The sequence below is a fragment of the Physeter macrocephalus genome, chromosome 8 (genome assembly GCF_002837175.3).
Source record: "Physeter macrocephalus isolate SW-GA chromosome 8, ASM283717v5, whole genome shotgun sequence".
Classification (NCBI taxonomy): Eukaryota; Metazoa; Chordata; class Mammalia; order Artiodactyla; family Physeteridae; genus Physeter; species Physeter macrocephalus.
Genome location: NC_041221.1, coordinates 12342123 through 12357447, shown reverse-complemented (window position 1 = coordinate 12357447; position 15325 = coordinate 12342123).

The window sequence follows — 15325 nt, the reverse complement described above, 5'->3', positions numbered from 1 at the left end:
TTGTCCTTCTCCCACCTTAGGCAATAAAGTCCTTGAGAGCTGAAACAGCATCTATTCATCTGGTAACCTTAGCACAGTGCCTGCGGCTCCGGAGGAGTTCAACAAATGTTCTACCACTAGCTAATTTCCCGGCTGACTTGCTGGATGAAGGAACGACAAGATGGCTGACATACAGACACTGAACAGAGATAGAACGCACTTTAGCAGGCAGACAGGTGTGCACACCACCTTCTAACTACTTATACAGATACCTTCTCCCCGCGACCCTCACTCTCACCACCAGCCTCCCATTCAAAATTTGACAGGTGGGAAGAGGAAAACATGGATTTCCGAAGCTCGCTTCAAAAAGGCATGACCTCCCAAACTCCCAATCTAGGAGTTTGTGATTGACATGCACACACTGCTATATTTTAAATAGATAACCAGCAGGGACCTACTGTCTAGCACAGGGAACTCTGCTCAATATTCTGTAATAACCTAAATGGGAAAAGAATTTGAAAAAGAATAGATACCTGTATATGTATAACTGGAAAAAAAAAATAAAACAACAAAGAAAGTCTTCCGTCCACTTTTATTGTTTGGAAGAGGTTATGGAGAGTCAGCAATTCTTTCTTCCTTGAATATTTTGTAGAATTCACCAATAAAACCACTTGGGCTTGGTTAAAAAAAACCAAAAAACAAAAACGACAAAAAACAAAGAGACATGACCTTAACAGGTCTCAGGTCAGGACTCAGGGTGGAATCAGGCTTTGGCTGCCTTCCAGGACCCTCTTGCATACGTCATTGTGTCTGGCGGCCTCAGATGTGTTTGTGTTGCGAGCAAAGGTGCCTGTGGGTGGGTGTGGGAAGGGAGAGCGGGTCACTTTGCGACGAGCTCTAGTCGGCCTGGGAAGACACTCCCAACTTCACTGGGGAAACTGAGGCCCAGAGCAGCTGCATCAACGCAGAGAGTTCTCTGCAGCTGAGCTAGAGCAGAGGCTGCTTAACAGTGCGGTTCGTAGAGTGGTCTGGGATGTGGAATCACGCCTGCAGATTTGAAGTTGTATCCTGAGCACTTGCCGAAGCGGCTGGGTGACCCAGGAACAGACAAAGCTGGCTTACAGGGAGTTCTTCCAAAAATGAGGGTGTGGAAATATTTCTCTGCTCACATTTTGAATTTGGAACAATCAGAGCATTATGGATTTTACCCTGTTTGCTGACCTTTCTGTAATTTTCTAATTCTTAAAATGTTGGGAGAATTATATTAACAAATATTAACAATGTGCTTAAAAAATTTCCACATAGATAAATAAAACCCCTGAAATAATATTTCCCCCTTCCAGCTAGTTTTAACCTTCTATTATAGGAAAAAAACATATCCCCAAGAGGGATTTTTAATGCATACCTAAATTTTTTATAAAGCTAAAGAATTCTCTTTCAAATGTGAAATTAAGTTCAACAAGCTTTCTAAAACAAAACAAAACAAAACAAAAAAACAGAAAAAACAGGCTTCCTGTTTCGTCTTTTATTTAGCACATATGTAAGAAGCACTCATGGATGGGGTGATGATGTTACTGTGGAATCAGGCCGTTGTGTTTCAGGCCCAAAGACAGGCAGGGGCCAACGGCCCCCAGCTGATCACCGACTCTCTCTGGACTGATTCTGTCTTCCGGTGCACTGACGGTTAAGCCGTCAGTTTCCCCACTCACGGCATCACAGCCTGGAAAGCCCTTTGAGAATAACGTACTGTGAGGGATTTCAAACTGCTTTTAGCCCAGGAGCCCACTGTCCAGTGATTCTGGTGGAAGAGGAGCCGCCTGGCTGCAGAGCGGGGAAGAGACTTGCGGCTCTGCCCCCTGCCTTCCAGCCCTGCCACCTGGCCCCAGCCTTGGGCCGTGACTGTTTGAAAAGCACTGACCTAGTCCAATTCTTTCACTTCTCCATGGGGAAGTTGTGGCCCAGAGAGTCTCAGTGACTTGTCCAAGGCTGCACAGCCCCCCGTGGCAGAGCTGGTCTGGATGTGGGGTCTGGTGACTCCTGGGCCACTCCTGCCTTGTTCTCAGAGCTTTCCCCCTGTTCTGAGAAAGTGAGCCAGGTGTTGTTCTAGAAGTTCCATCAACTCTTCCAAAGTGAGATGGTACCATTTAGTAAATTACTACTCTCTAGTATTTAATGACATCCTAGCACCTGGGAAAATTGATTTCCTCTCATAATACTCTCTAAGTGTGAGAGAGAGAGAGAGAGGGAGAGAAAGCGAGAGAGAGAAGGAGAGAGTGTTTGGGGAAATAATGTATAACGCAAAGGTTTATTTGGATGTCTAAAATGTAGAACGTTCCTCTCTCGATGGTCTGAATTAACAGCCAGTTCTGATTCTATTTTGGGCAATTATTAGCTGTAATTTCCTTAAAATGCCATTTTAAAAGCCATTATCATAAAAGGCTGTGTTACTCCACGCTCTCTCTGAGCTGCAGCCACCTCACACTAGCCTAAGCAAAACAGGGCGCTTCCTGGCTCCCGTTAAGCGGCAAGTCCAGGTGCACGCAGGGCCGGGGAGGGATCTAATGATGTCCTCTCTCAAGGCCAGGCTAGGGCGAAGGCTGGCAGAGCCCGGGCTCATCATCAGGGCACGCACAGACAGCTTTCCCACTGGCTCCAGTGGTAGAGGCCCAGGAGGGACTCTGATTGGCTGGGCCGAGTCACATGAGCACGTTCCAACCAATCACCGTGGCCGAGAGGTGGGGGCTCTGATTGCTCAGAGCTGGACCACACGCTTGCAAGAAGTCAGACGGAGGGACTCCTTTCAGGACAGGGGCTGGTAACCGGAAGGGAGGCAGGAAGGGTGCTGGACACACAAAGTCTGCCAGAGTTAGAGCCTGGTTTTCAGCCCCTGTTTGTCTCTGAAATTACCTTAACAGGCCGACAAATAGCACCGTTCACTTTCTGGAGCAAGTCTGGGTACCCATACACATGTGTGTAAATATACATTGTGTTTCCGGTAGGACACTTGTTGCCTGCTGTCTTTGCTTCAGGTGCTTTAATCCTATTTCACTTTCAATCTGGTTGCAGGTAGAGCCCACTTGTTCTGGCCACATACTCTCAGCCTTGATTTCGATAATTCAGGGAGATTTAGCAACACCTCCAAGGAGGGAGCTTTAGCTCTGGAATGTCTTTGCAACTTATACTTTTCCCCCTGCTAGCCTTGGCTACCTGAATTACCTAACACAGCATCCTTCATCCTGCCAGGAAGGCCTTCTGCAGGAGAAGCTACATGGGTATTCCTGCTCTTCCGGGTGTTGATGAAATTTCAATTAACTAACAAGTTAAGAAGAAAAAAAGAGGGAATTTTTTTCGAGCCAGACTGAGGATTATAAGTATAATCTCTGAGGACTGTTCTGTCTGTTAGAAGTCAAGGCACAGTCATAAACATTTTCGAGTCAAAGGATCGTCCATCAAAATGACGTATTGATATTTTACATCAAGTTTACCTAGGATACATAGCCCAGGTAAACTCGTACCAAGAAAAAAGCAGGTCACTGTGACCCCCTATGGAGTTGAGAAAGAACTCTATTCTTTCAAGAAGTTACATTGCTGGTGTCAGAAGAAAGGAAAAAAGTGGATCTTTACAGTTGAGCAGACCTTTCCACCTTTGAGGAGGTCGGTCAATGTGTAATGCAGAGGAATCCTACACATTAGGGAGGGAGGCCCAAACAAACACAGGGAGAGAATTGTATGTTTAATTTTTCTCGTCCTGCTTTAAAATACAAATGTTATTTCATCACTGGCAATGTTCTGAAAAAGTCTGTGTTTTTCTCAAAACTGTCAAGCCCTTGCATGCACCCCTCCATCCTGGGCCGTCTGCATGCTGCAGAGATCGCGTGATCACCTCCCCATCACAACTTCTCAGAGCGTCTTAGCTCCTCACGCCTTCTGTCAGCTGCCATTTAGATATTTTAATCTGATGTGTTTTTATAGGCAATGACCTCAGTGGCAGTTTTTTGTTTTGTTTTTATTTTTTAACATCTTTATTGGAGTATAATTGCTTTACAATGGTGTGTTAGTTTCTGCTGTATAACAAAGTGAATCAGTTATATATATACATATGTTCCCATATCTCTTCCCTCTTGCGTCTCCCTCCCTCCCCCCCTCCCTATCCCACCCCTCTAGATGGCCACAAATCACCCAGCTGATCTCCCTGTGCAATGCATAAAATAGATAGCTGGTGCGAAGCAGCCGCATAGCTCAGTGGCAGTTTTGAAGCTAGCTTTGTAAAGCAGGGATGAGCTGCTCTAGATCATCAAAGCCAGGGACCCTACCCTGTGTCGTTTGGTGATTCCGCCCAGAGCCTGCTTCCCTGCACGCGGTGGTTGTGTAACCCCTGCGAATTTTACTCCGATACACACCTGACACACTCCCACTTCTTTCTGGAAACCGTCCTGCTGCTCTACCGCACAGCAAGTACTTTCTTTTTGGGGCCTCTACAAAACATTGATGCGTGAGCAAAGGCGGGTTAAAGATTTGTTATGTTTTGGAAGCATGTGGGCACCTGTGCATGTGTTTTCATATCTGTCACGTGTTTGAAGAGCGTAACTGTCAGTGAACTTGTAAAACTCCAGGCTGGGGACCAAGTATCCCCAGCTCGGTATCCTCACAGTACCTGCCTTGGAAGACAACTTACATCTGAGCTGGTGCTTGAGAAGTGCTTTTAAATGAACTCAAGACCTATTTCAGCATTTAGTAATGTGTCTTTTCCTTCCGTGTTCTGTTTCCCAGCTCTGCATGTCACCATGACAGATCAGAGCCCACAGTCCCCATTCATCAGGTTGCTCTCATGCCCTCTCAGCCCCCAGAGCCGCACAGACACAGAGGGGCAACGATGGAACTGCTTTCGTGATTCTTTCTGGAACCTCGATGTGGCGCCGACTTTAAGGTCCAACATCTGAACGTACAAAACCCAAGGACAGTGAGGTATCCAGGCGTACGTGGGTACGCTTTGTGGTTGAGTTGCACATATGTATTTTCCTAGTCTGATTTTATCAAACTTGTATCAGCATCTTAAAATGAACTGTATAGCACTCCCTCTTTTTCTATTGTTTGAAACAATTTGTATAAGGTGAAGATGATCTAGTTCTTGAATATTTGATAAAATTCACCTGAAAATCTGTCTGGGACACCTGGGAAGGTGGGAAAATGTAACTACTGCCTCAGTCTATGTAAGGGTTTATAGGTTTATTCAGGCTTTTGTTTTCTTCTTGATTCAATTTTGGTGATTTTTGCTTTTCTAAAGATTATGCATTTTATTGCTGTTTTCAGATTCATTGGATAAAGTTATTCATAGTATCTCTTAAATGTGTTTTTAATTTGCACTGCAATTAAATCCCACTTTTAATGCTTATGAGTCATAAATGGTTCTCCTCCCTCCCTCGCCTCCTCTTCTTTAGCATTCTGGCTATAGGTTTCTCTGTTTTCTTAGTTTTTACAGAGAACTCACTTTTAAGTTTGTTGATTTGCTGTTGTTGCTTCTAGGGTTATTTGACTGTTATTGTAACAGGAAAGAACAAATCTGACCCCATACTGGATCTGTTTCTTTTACTTTAACCTTTGTATTCTATTGCTTTTGCTACAAGTTAAGAATGTTGCCTAGAGCCTGAAATATACAGGGCAGACCATTCTAAAGGATCTGACCTTTAAGAGTATAACACTTTTCTATTCACATAGAGATAAAAAGTTGCAGAGCAGAGAATAACATTTGTCTCCTTGGAGGTTTATAGAAACATCACAACCAGACCTACCTGGACAGCTGCAAGAACAGAGGATTCTGACGCCAAGAAGTCTGCAACAATTAACCACACTCCCTCCTATTTTATTATAAAAGAGGTCTGAATTCTAACTCTACTCTGGTAAGGTGGCTCTTTGGGACACGAGTCCACCATCTTCTCGGTCTGCTGGCTTTCCAAATTAAGTCACTATTCCTGCCCCGACACCTCATCTCTAGATTTATTGGTTAGCAGTATGAGGTTGGACTGGATAACATGATGAAATCATGTGTTCTTGCTAGCCGTCCATTCCGGTGGAGCCAGCGTCTTACAATTTCTATTATAATTTCCTAACTCAAGAGTCATTTAGGAGAACACTGAAATTTTCTAAACATTTTTGAAGTGTTTGTATTGTTGATTTGTAATTTAATTGCATTGAGGTCTAAGAATGTGCTCTGGATGATGGCAATTTTAAAAACCTGTTGAAACTTAAAAAAAAAACAACCCAAAAACCACTTATTGTTAATTAACCTAGTTCCATGTGCACTTGAAGGAATGAACATTTTCTGCTGGCCACTGCTATGGGCAACTGGGGCTTGGCCCAGCTGGGACCTATTGTAGAATTCTCCCAGACTTTTTGAGACAGGCTGGGACCCGGGACTCTTGGCTGCAATGCTTGTACCTGGACAAACGTCTCCTCCAGCAACAAAATACAAAGAAACATTATGGGACTAAAAATAACTGTGTAATATGCAGTTGGGGGCAAATTCTGGATAAAAGATACAAAAAGACCAAAGAACCCCAAAAGATACAGAAAGACCAAAAAACCCCAACTGCCAATTCTGAAGAGCTGGAAGCAAAAACAGGGTACTGGGCATGGCCCCTGACCTCAACACCACCAAAGGGGTGGGCAAATCACCTAAGCCACCCCTCCGGCTGACCACCGGGACACACCCCTACCCTCAACCCAGCTCACCTCCCCTTAGAGATGGAGCTGGGGAGGGAACCTGTTACTTGTTTTCAGTCCCATCATTTTCTGCCCAAGAAATGAAGGACTGTGACTCCTGCTTCCCACGGGGGAAATTACTCCATGGGGCGGTAGCCTCCTGTACTTCCAAGATGGGTGCTGAGTAGGATCCTGATGGCATCAGAGAGGACACAAGAGGTGTAGGTCTGGGAAGGGATGAGGTGAGGGCTGTCAACCGGAAGCTGAGGCCACAGCTGGCATCAGACAGAGTCCAGGCTGAACTGAGCTGTGCATAAGGCATCTGATGCAGTTTGTCTTCTGATTTACTAATGTCTGTTCTGCATTTATTAGTTCCTTCCTTCTGTCTTCCTTTGGTTTATCTGCTTGTTCTTTTTCTAATCTCTTATGTTGGAAACATTTTATTATCATGTTAGCCTCTCCTTTTTTTATAGCATAAGCTTTGAGGAGATATCTATATATTGCCGTGGAATACTTCCATGTGAGGAAAAAAGTAATGTGTCTAGTATAGTTCCATATCTATTTCAAAGCAAACAAATACTTTACATAAATCATATACACAGGTGCACACAGACAACTGCTTATTTTATGACTAAAGAGAAAGTTATGGAAGGATATTGTCTTGGTCTGCTCAGGCTGCTGTAACAAAATACCATAGACTGAGTGGCTTATAAAGAATAGAAATTTATTTCTCACAGTGCTAGAGGCTGGAAGCCCAGGACCAGGGTGCTGGCATGGTCGAGTTCTGATGAGAGCCCTCTTCTGGTTTGCAGATGGCATCTTCTCACTGTGTCCCCCCAAGGGAGAGGGAGAGAGACTGAGAGGCAGAGAGAAAGGAAAAACCTCTCTGGAGTATTTTCTTACAAGGGCACTAATGTTACTATGGGCACCCCACCCCCATGACCTAGTTCCCTCCCAAAGCCCTCACCTCCAAAACCATCACATGGAGGCTAGGGCTTCAACATACGAATGTAGAGGGGACACAATTCAGCCCATAGCAGATATACACCAACCTTTTTACACTGGTGTCTCGTGTGTGTGATGGAGGTAAAGAGGGGATAAATATTTGTTCACCTATCGCTATTTTGTTATAATAAGTATGTATACTTTGTCTTAGTTTTAAAAGCAGGTCTTCCTCTTCCTTTCCCCTTCTGAAAGTCCTCCGGTGGGCTGAGCAGGGAAGGCTCCCTGGAGTGGGGACAGTGCCAGGGTTCAGAAGGAGGGGCTGGGGCTTGAGCAGGACAAGGGCCATTCCCTGGGATGGGAGGCATGGTGTGGGGCGTGGGGGCCAGAGCAAGGTGTGGGAGTGTCCTCGGGGCGGGAGGCTGCACGTGCAGCTTTGCTCCGTGCAAGTCCATCCCACTTTCTGCTCCTGTGTCTTTAGGATTAATTTAAGGCTTGGAAACAGACATTCTCAGCCCACTCTGAGTCTAAATCGTTAGGAAAGCTGTTTTGATGGTTCTGTATAAATAAGCACATGCCTGTGGTGGGTGGCCAGGAGCACAGGCCGTGGCCTTGGGACCAACAGGATGAGGATCCAGCTGCCCCACACGCTGTGTGCCCTGGACAGGCCATGGACTCCTCTGAGCCTCAGTTGTAGCATCCATAAAATGAGGCTAATATAGGGTGATCAATTCATGCTGGTTTTAGCACTGAAAGTCCCACGTCCCAGGGACTCCTCTGCCGTCCTCCCCCAGTCCTGGAAAAACCTGACAGCTGCTCACCCTAAATAATACCCCAACTGTAGGTTGTCCTACAGAGTGAAGTGCAGGAAACATGGAACCAGCCCAAGAAGTGCCAGGCATGTGTAAGACACTTGGTAAAAAGAAATTATTATTTTCATAATAATGGAAACGGCAAACATCTTCTACTTGAGAGAAAGTGTGAAATATTAAAAATCGAGTGTACCAGATTAGGGATTATAAACAAGCCAGCTGATCAGAAGTGCATGTTTATATGTTTATATTTTACTTTACTCTGCAGGCCAGTGTCAAGCTGGCGACCAGGGCACACTCCCCCCCGCCCCACCCCGCCTTCGGGGTGAGTACCGCCAAGCCTATTTTACACGCAGCAGCTGTAATTGGGATCAATGCAGCAGTGACAATACTCCAGGAGGGCAACCTGCCCAGTCATCTGCAGTCTGACACCACCGGGCTGCCGGAGGGCTCGGGGGCCTGACTGCCTGCATCCTTCTCCCCCAGGTAGAGAGGCGCTGCGGGAGCCTTAGCAGCAAGGCCAGAAAGAGAAACCAGGGTATTTACTGTGATCAACCCTCTCAGCTGAGGCCCTAACCACCAGGCAGCGAGGAGGAGCAGGGCAGCCAGTCCTTAATCAGTTGGCTCCACAATATGCAGAATAGTCCTGCGACCAGGAAGAGCCTTGTCTTCAGCCCAGAGCTCAGACCTCAGAGCAGAAGTCAAATAAAGATTGGCAAAAGGGACTGAGCTGTGTGTTTACTCATTTAAAAATTTGTCTTACCTTCCAACTATCATATTTGCCTCTGTGCAACTAAGTATCTGTCTATCTATCTATCTATCATCTCTGCCTTTATCATACATCCATATCTATATCTATCATCTATCTATCTATCATCTCTGCCTTTATCATACATCCATATCTATATCTATCATCTATCTATCTATCTATCATCTCTGCCTTTATCATACATCCATATCTATATCTATCATCTATCTATCTATCATCTCTGCCTTTATCATACATCCATATCTATATCTATCATCTATCTATCTATCATCTCTGCCTTTATCATACATCCATATCTATATCTATCATCTATCTATCTATCATCTCTGCCTTTATCATACATCCATATCTATATCTATCATCTATCTATCTATCATCTCTGCCTTTATCATACATCCATATCTATATCTATCATCTATCTATCTATCATCTCTGCCTTTATCATACATCCATATCTATATCTATCATCTATCTATCTATCATCTCTGCCTTTATCATACATCCATATCTATATCTATCATCTATCTATCTATCATCTCTGCCTTTATCATACATCCATATCTATATCTATCATCTATCTATCTATCATCTCTGCCTTTATCATACATCCATATCTATATCTATCATCTATCTATCTATCATCTCTGCCTTTATCATACATCCATATCTATATCTATCATCTATCTATCTTACCTTCCAACTATCATATTTGCCTCTGTGCAACTAAGTATCTGTCTATCTATCTATCTATCATCTCTGCCTTTATCATACATCCATATCTATATCTATCATCTATCTATCTATCTACCATCTCTGCCTTTATAATACATCCATATCTATATCTATCATCTATCTATCTATATCTTTCATTCATTCATTCAGAAAGGTGTCCTGAATGTGATTGCTTCATATGAGTTGCACTCACATTAATAAAAAGGTATCTTTTTAATTTAAAAAGCACGAAAGATTTCCAGTGGATTTCAGTGGAGAGCTGACCTCCGCAAGGGTCAGGGAACTAGCTAGCGCTTCCCACCGGAAGCTCTGGGCCCAGCATGCGCAACTCTGCTGGAGGGCCTGGTCATGGACCATATGATTGCCCATCCATCTATCATCTATCTATTTTTCAATCCCAACTGTGTGAGATATTCTTATGTGGTTTTCCAGTCAACCGTCCCTGGGCTGTGCTGGAGCAAACTCTCTCAGTGGAGCATCATGAATATTGAAATCTCCCAAGGAGCCTCTGCTATCCCACGACTGATGCCATGCTCCCCTTGAGGCCTGTAATCACCTACATAGTGTAAACGCTACATTGGGAGAAGGTCCTGAGCCTACACGGGAAACCTAACGTATGAGGGGTGATTGCAGGTGAAAAACATTTTAAAGACACGGTCATAGAATTTTAACATTTTAGAGATAAAGCATCATTTACATTATGTTGCAGAACAATCAATAAAATAGTATTTTACTTCCCGCCATATATTAACATACACATTGGAAGGAGCATAAAGTATGTAAAATAAAATTACAGTAAAAATTCAGGTACAATACACAGTGGCCACAAATGCACTACATAACTAAGTTCCTCTGGATACTGAAGAAAGAAACATACAATTTTCAACAGTACTGATATCAGTTATCCAGGTAACACTTAAGTTTGTGTACCCAAAAGCAACGCCTTTCCCCCAGAACGTGACCACTTTCTTTACATTGCATAGACATCATTTGGTGTAGAACGTTTTTAGATTTCTGTGCCCAATTGTATAATCTTTGACAAGTAATGCTTCTATTATGGACTTCAGAAAAAGATCCAAGTGTCCGCTTGTATGTAAGAGCAAATCTTTCCAGGGGGAATTCTAGAAATATGGCAGGTACTGACTTTCCCAGGGTGGGGGTAGCCCTCGCGGCAGACTGTCCCTGCCCCTTGCCTTCGCAGACATCACTAATCGATCAGGGCACCAGGCTTGCTGAGCCTGGACATAGCATGACACGGATTAAGGTAATGATAACTTTACTGATTGATCCAACTCAGCCTGTGGGATGAGCCCTAACTGCCCTTCTCCAGGTTAAACCCTTTGTCCTGATGGGGAGGTCTGGCTGGATTCACTTCATCCGCCCTTGCCTGTGCGGGGTATCAGAAAATTTAGCAGGACATGTAAGGCTCCCCCTGCAGAAATTGCTGGACCAGCTGATATCCTTAATGTAGGAAAGGTTGCCTCAGTCTGGGGCTCAGCTCTTCCCATCTTTTCCTTCCCCAGTTCTCCTCCCTGGCCCTGGGGTTGACGTCATAGCCTTGGACCACCTTCTGGGTAATGCTGGCCACAGTGCCCATGCACTGACCCCCACCTGGACCAGGTGGGTGCCCCAGGACCTGCATCACTGAACCACACCTCCTGGAGGCCGAGGCTGAATTGGGGACATTTTCTGACGAACGCAGTGTTGTAGAGCTCTCTATACTGAGAGTTCCACATTTCAGTACCGTGAAGAATTGCAGTGGTGCAATTTATATACAAATGAAACAAAAACGGGCTTTTATGGACGGGCCTGGGAACCTAACCCCTTGTCTATGGGAAAATGCATTTGCAATGCTCAACAATAAGCCGGAGAAGGCCCTGGCACGCCCTGCCTGGGGCTGCCAGCACTCCGGATGCAGCGTGTCCCCCGTGGACTGGAGCTCAGCGCTGAGGACCTGAGGGAGGGAGCTGGGCTTAGAAATCCTTTCTCCAGGGCTGCAGCAGGACTTTGTAAAGAGAGTCTAAGATTCAAAATCTTTAAGTGGGGATTTCTATGATTCCAAAAGGCAAAAAGCCTTTGGAAGTCGATGTCCTGATAATGAGGGCACATTTTCGTTCTGGGTCCAGGGTGACGTAAAGAGCACGCCCGGGGCACAGGGGGGCTGACATTGAATCACACTGTTACCCCTCGGCTGCCCTTTCAGCTCTGTTGGGAGAAGACTGCTTACTGCTTGATAGAATTTTCTCATCTATTCAGTGGTCAAGGCAGGTTCTCATGGGTTCCAGACATTGCATGATGCTTCTGTGGCCCTGTCCACAAGTTGTCCCAGGCTCTAGGTCACCTTGCACACCCTGCTCCACCCGGCCCAGCTTTCCATACCCAGACGCCATTGTCATCGCCCAGAGACCCGACTGTGGCAAACCCCACCCACACTTGATGGTGACGGCGTGGGGACTGGCAGCACGTTAGGTGAAGCGCTCCTGTGCAGACCCCAGCCACCCGACATTCCTGCCCTCACAGTCCTCTGGCCCGGGGGAGGCACTTGCTAGCTTTGCTTTTGTCTTTCCTCTTGGCTCCAGGGTCACAGACAGCCTTCCCCAGGGCCACTGGGATTGTCCCGGCCAAGTGGGCAGGACCCAGGCTGTCCTGGCGAGAGCGGATTTGAGGTTTGACCGACATGCCTGTGATTTATATCAACTCACAGCCCTCACCCCGGGCATGCATGTGCGCACGTATGTATGTATGTTTGTATGTATCTAGCTATCTAGCAACTGTCTGTTTTTCAATCCCAACTGTGTGAGATATTCTTATGTGGTTTTCCAGTTTCCACGTTCAGAGTGATTCCGTGGAGAGAGGTGGCTGTAAGAACCTGTTGCTCACCCCTGGGAGCGTCTTAGGATCCCTCCTTCCAGGCTGGGAGTGAAAGGCCCTGCCCCCAACTTTCTTTGTCTTCTTATTCTGGTGCCAGGAGTTCTATGCCATTTAACCTTTGGCACATAGAGAACATACTCCGGACATTTTTTTTGGAATTGCAAATCAGGCAGTTGACTGGGGCTCATGCTTTACTTCTCATTTCTTATCCTGTGGTTCATCAGGAAAATAGCCACCCTCATCCTCATGTCCTCATGGGCCTGAGAGCCCACACACCACAGTCCTGCCCTGGAGTGAGTGACCCCAGACCACACGGCCACGTGGGACAGGCAACCGGACAGACTTAGGCCAACAGACCAGGTGAGCGAAGGAGGATGGCCACCTCCAGCAGGGGTGCAAAGCTACCAGGGGTGTGAGTGGGGCACTGACGAAGGGCTGTGAGAAAGATGGGGTGTCAGGGGGCCTCCAGCCCTCCGTCTGCCTGGGCTCTGAGGTGTGGCCATCAGAGTTCCCTTTCCTGAATCCCAGCCAGAGGTCCTGATTCTTGAGTCTGGGGTGACCTGGAGGCATCACTGTTTTCTAACAGCCCCTCCTCCAGGAGATTCTTCTGGGCAGCCTGTTTTGGGCACGACTCAGTATATTGTGAGTGGTCACCGGGGCAAGGGACAGGAGGCCTGGTCATTCTGGTTATGAGTAGTGGGGAGGCTGGAGGTTTACGTACCAATGACACAACAGGGAAAGGAGTCCGCAAGCTCACCTCCGGGGCAGAATTCACGACGACACTATATTCGCAGGGAGCGCGATGTGGGCACGGCTTCTTACAAGAGGCCTCGGAACCCAAGCACATCTGGAGCCCATATCGGGTGAGGGACAGATGAAGGATGTTCAGGCTGGAGACATGAAGGGCAGCCTGAGGATGACGGGATGCTGGTGCCTGGCCAGGAGGGGCCAGCCTGGTGGGGATGGGGTTGACTGAGTAAGATGGGGCCAGGAGGGCCCCAGGGACGGTGGATATCACAGAGCAAACCTCAGGCAGTCCCCGCGTCCACGGGGCCCTCAGCACAGCGCTCATGGCCTCGGTTCCAGGTTTGAATCCTTGCCCGGCATGGTTTCCCCCTTTACTCCCTACCAAGCACTGCTGGCTGACAGCCCAAATAGCGCTTCTAATCTCTTGTGTGGTTAAGAGTTGAAAACTTGGTACAACTGAAATAATAAAGTATCTGCATTGTGTCAAACTCTACATTCTGCAGCAACTGAGACATAAAAACCGAAACACCCTCAAGTTTTCCACGTGAGATATTTATCACACAAATCTCAGTGCCCGCGTGGGTGCTTGTCTCTAACTAATCACAAACCTTTACAGAATCCCTCAAAATCCTCCATCAACAGAAGCAGACCAAACCCCAGTGAACCAGTTATGGGAACCATGAGGTAACTTTGTTTTTAAGAGAACAGGGTTTGTAACGTGCACAGCATGCTATTTTAACTAAATTGCCATGAGCGTCAATTTTAGGACTTTTTGAAAAAGAACGCTTTACTCAAATAGTGGGTTGTAACTGGGTGCATTGACAATCTTCAATGTGGATGGGCCAGTTCAAGGAAAATGGTGAAAGTGGTTTTGATCTCTAGACCCTGTGTTGCCCAAGACAGCTTCCCCAATAGTTTCCGGGAGGGAAAAATGCCTCCTGATGTCTGGTGACTCAACACGATTTGGGTTATTGCACTGGTGTTGTTACTGCAAAGTGCACCTCCTGGCCTGGTTCCTGGGAATGCGGTCATAGACTCTAAGGCAAACCAACCCAGACGCCCAAACTGGTAGGTGAAAGGTGACGAACGCAACAGCCAGAGCACAGAAGTCAGGAGACGTGTTTCATTTCTTGCCTGTGGAAACGGCCGGTATGTTTAGAGGCCAAACTTCAGAGAATGACCAGAGAAGAGAGTTAGCAGTCAAGGACTTCAAAATAACTCTGACAAATATGTTAAAGAAATAGAGTAAAACATAGACAAGTTTGGATGCAAAGAGCGAGCGTTTCATTGGAGAATTAGAATCTACAAAAATCATCAAATGGACTTTTTGGAAGTGCAAATAAATGTGTGAAATGAAGGTATTTCAGATGGCTTTGACAGCAGACTGAATACAGCTGGACACAAGATTAGTATGTTTGAAGACAGATCAAGAGAAAATATACAAAATGAATCACAGAGAGGAAAAAAACACCCATGAGAATAGCCACGTTAAAAAAAAAACTGAAAATGCAAAGTGATGGCAAGGATATGGACCAGCTGGAGCTCTCACATTGCTGGTGGGAATAGAAACTGGTATACATTTGGAAAACTGGTTGGTAATCTCTACGCAAGTTAACCGTGTTCTTGTCCCCTAACCTGTCAATTTCACTGCTACGTATATTCTCCAGAGAAATGAGTATTTATGTCCGCCAAGATACATTTACAAAAATGTTGATAGCATCTTTATTTATAATAGCCCCAAACTGGAAACAACACAAGTGTCCATCAATAGGAA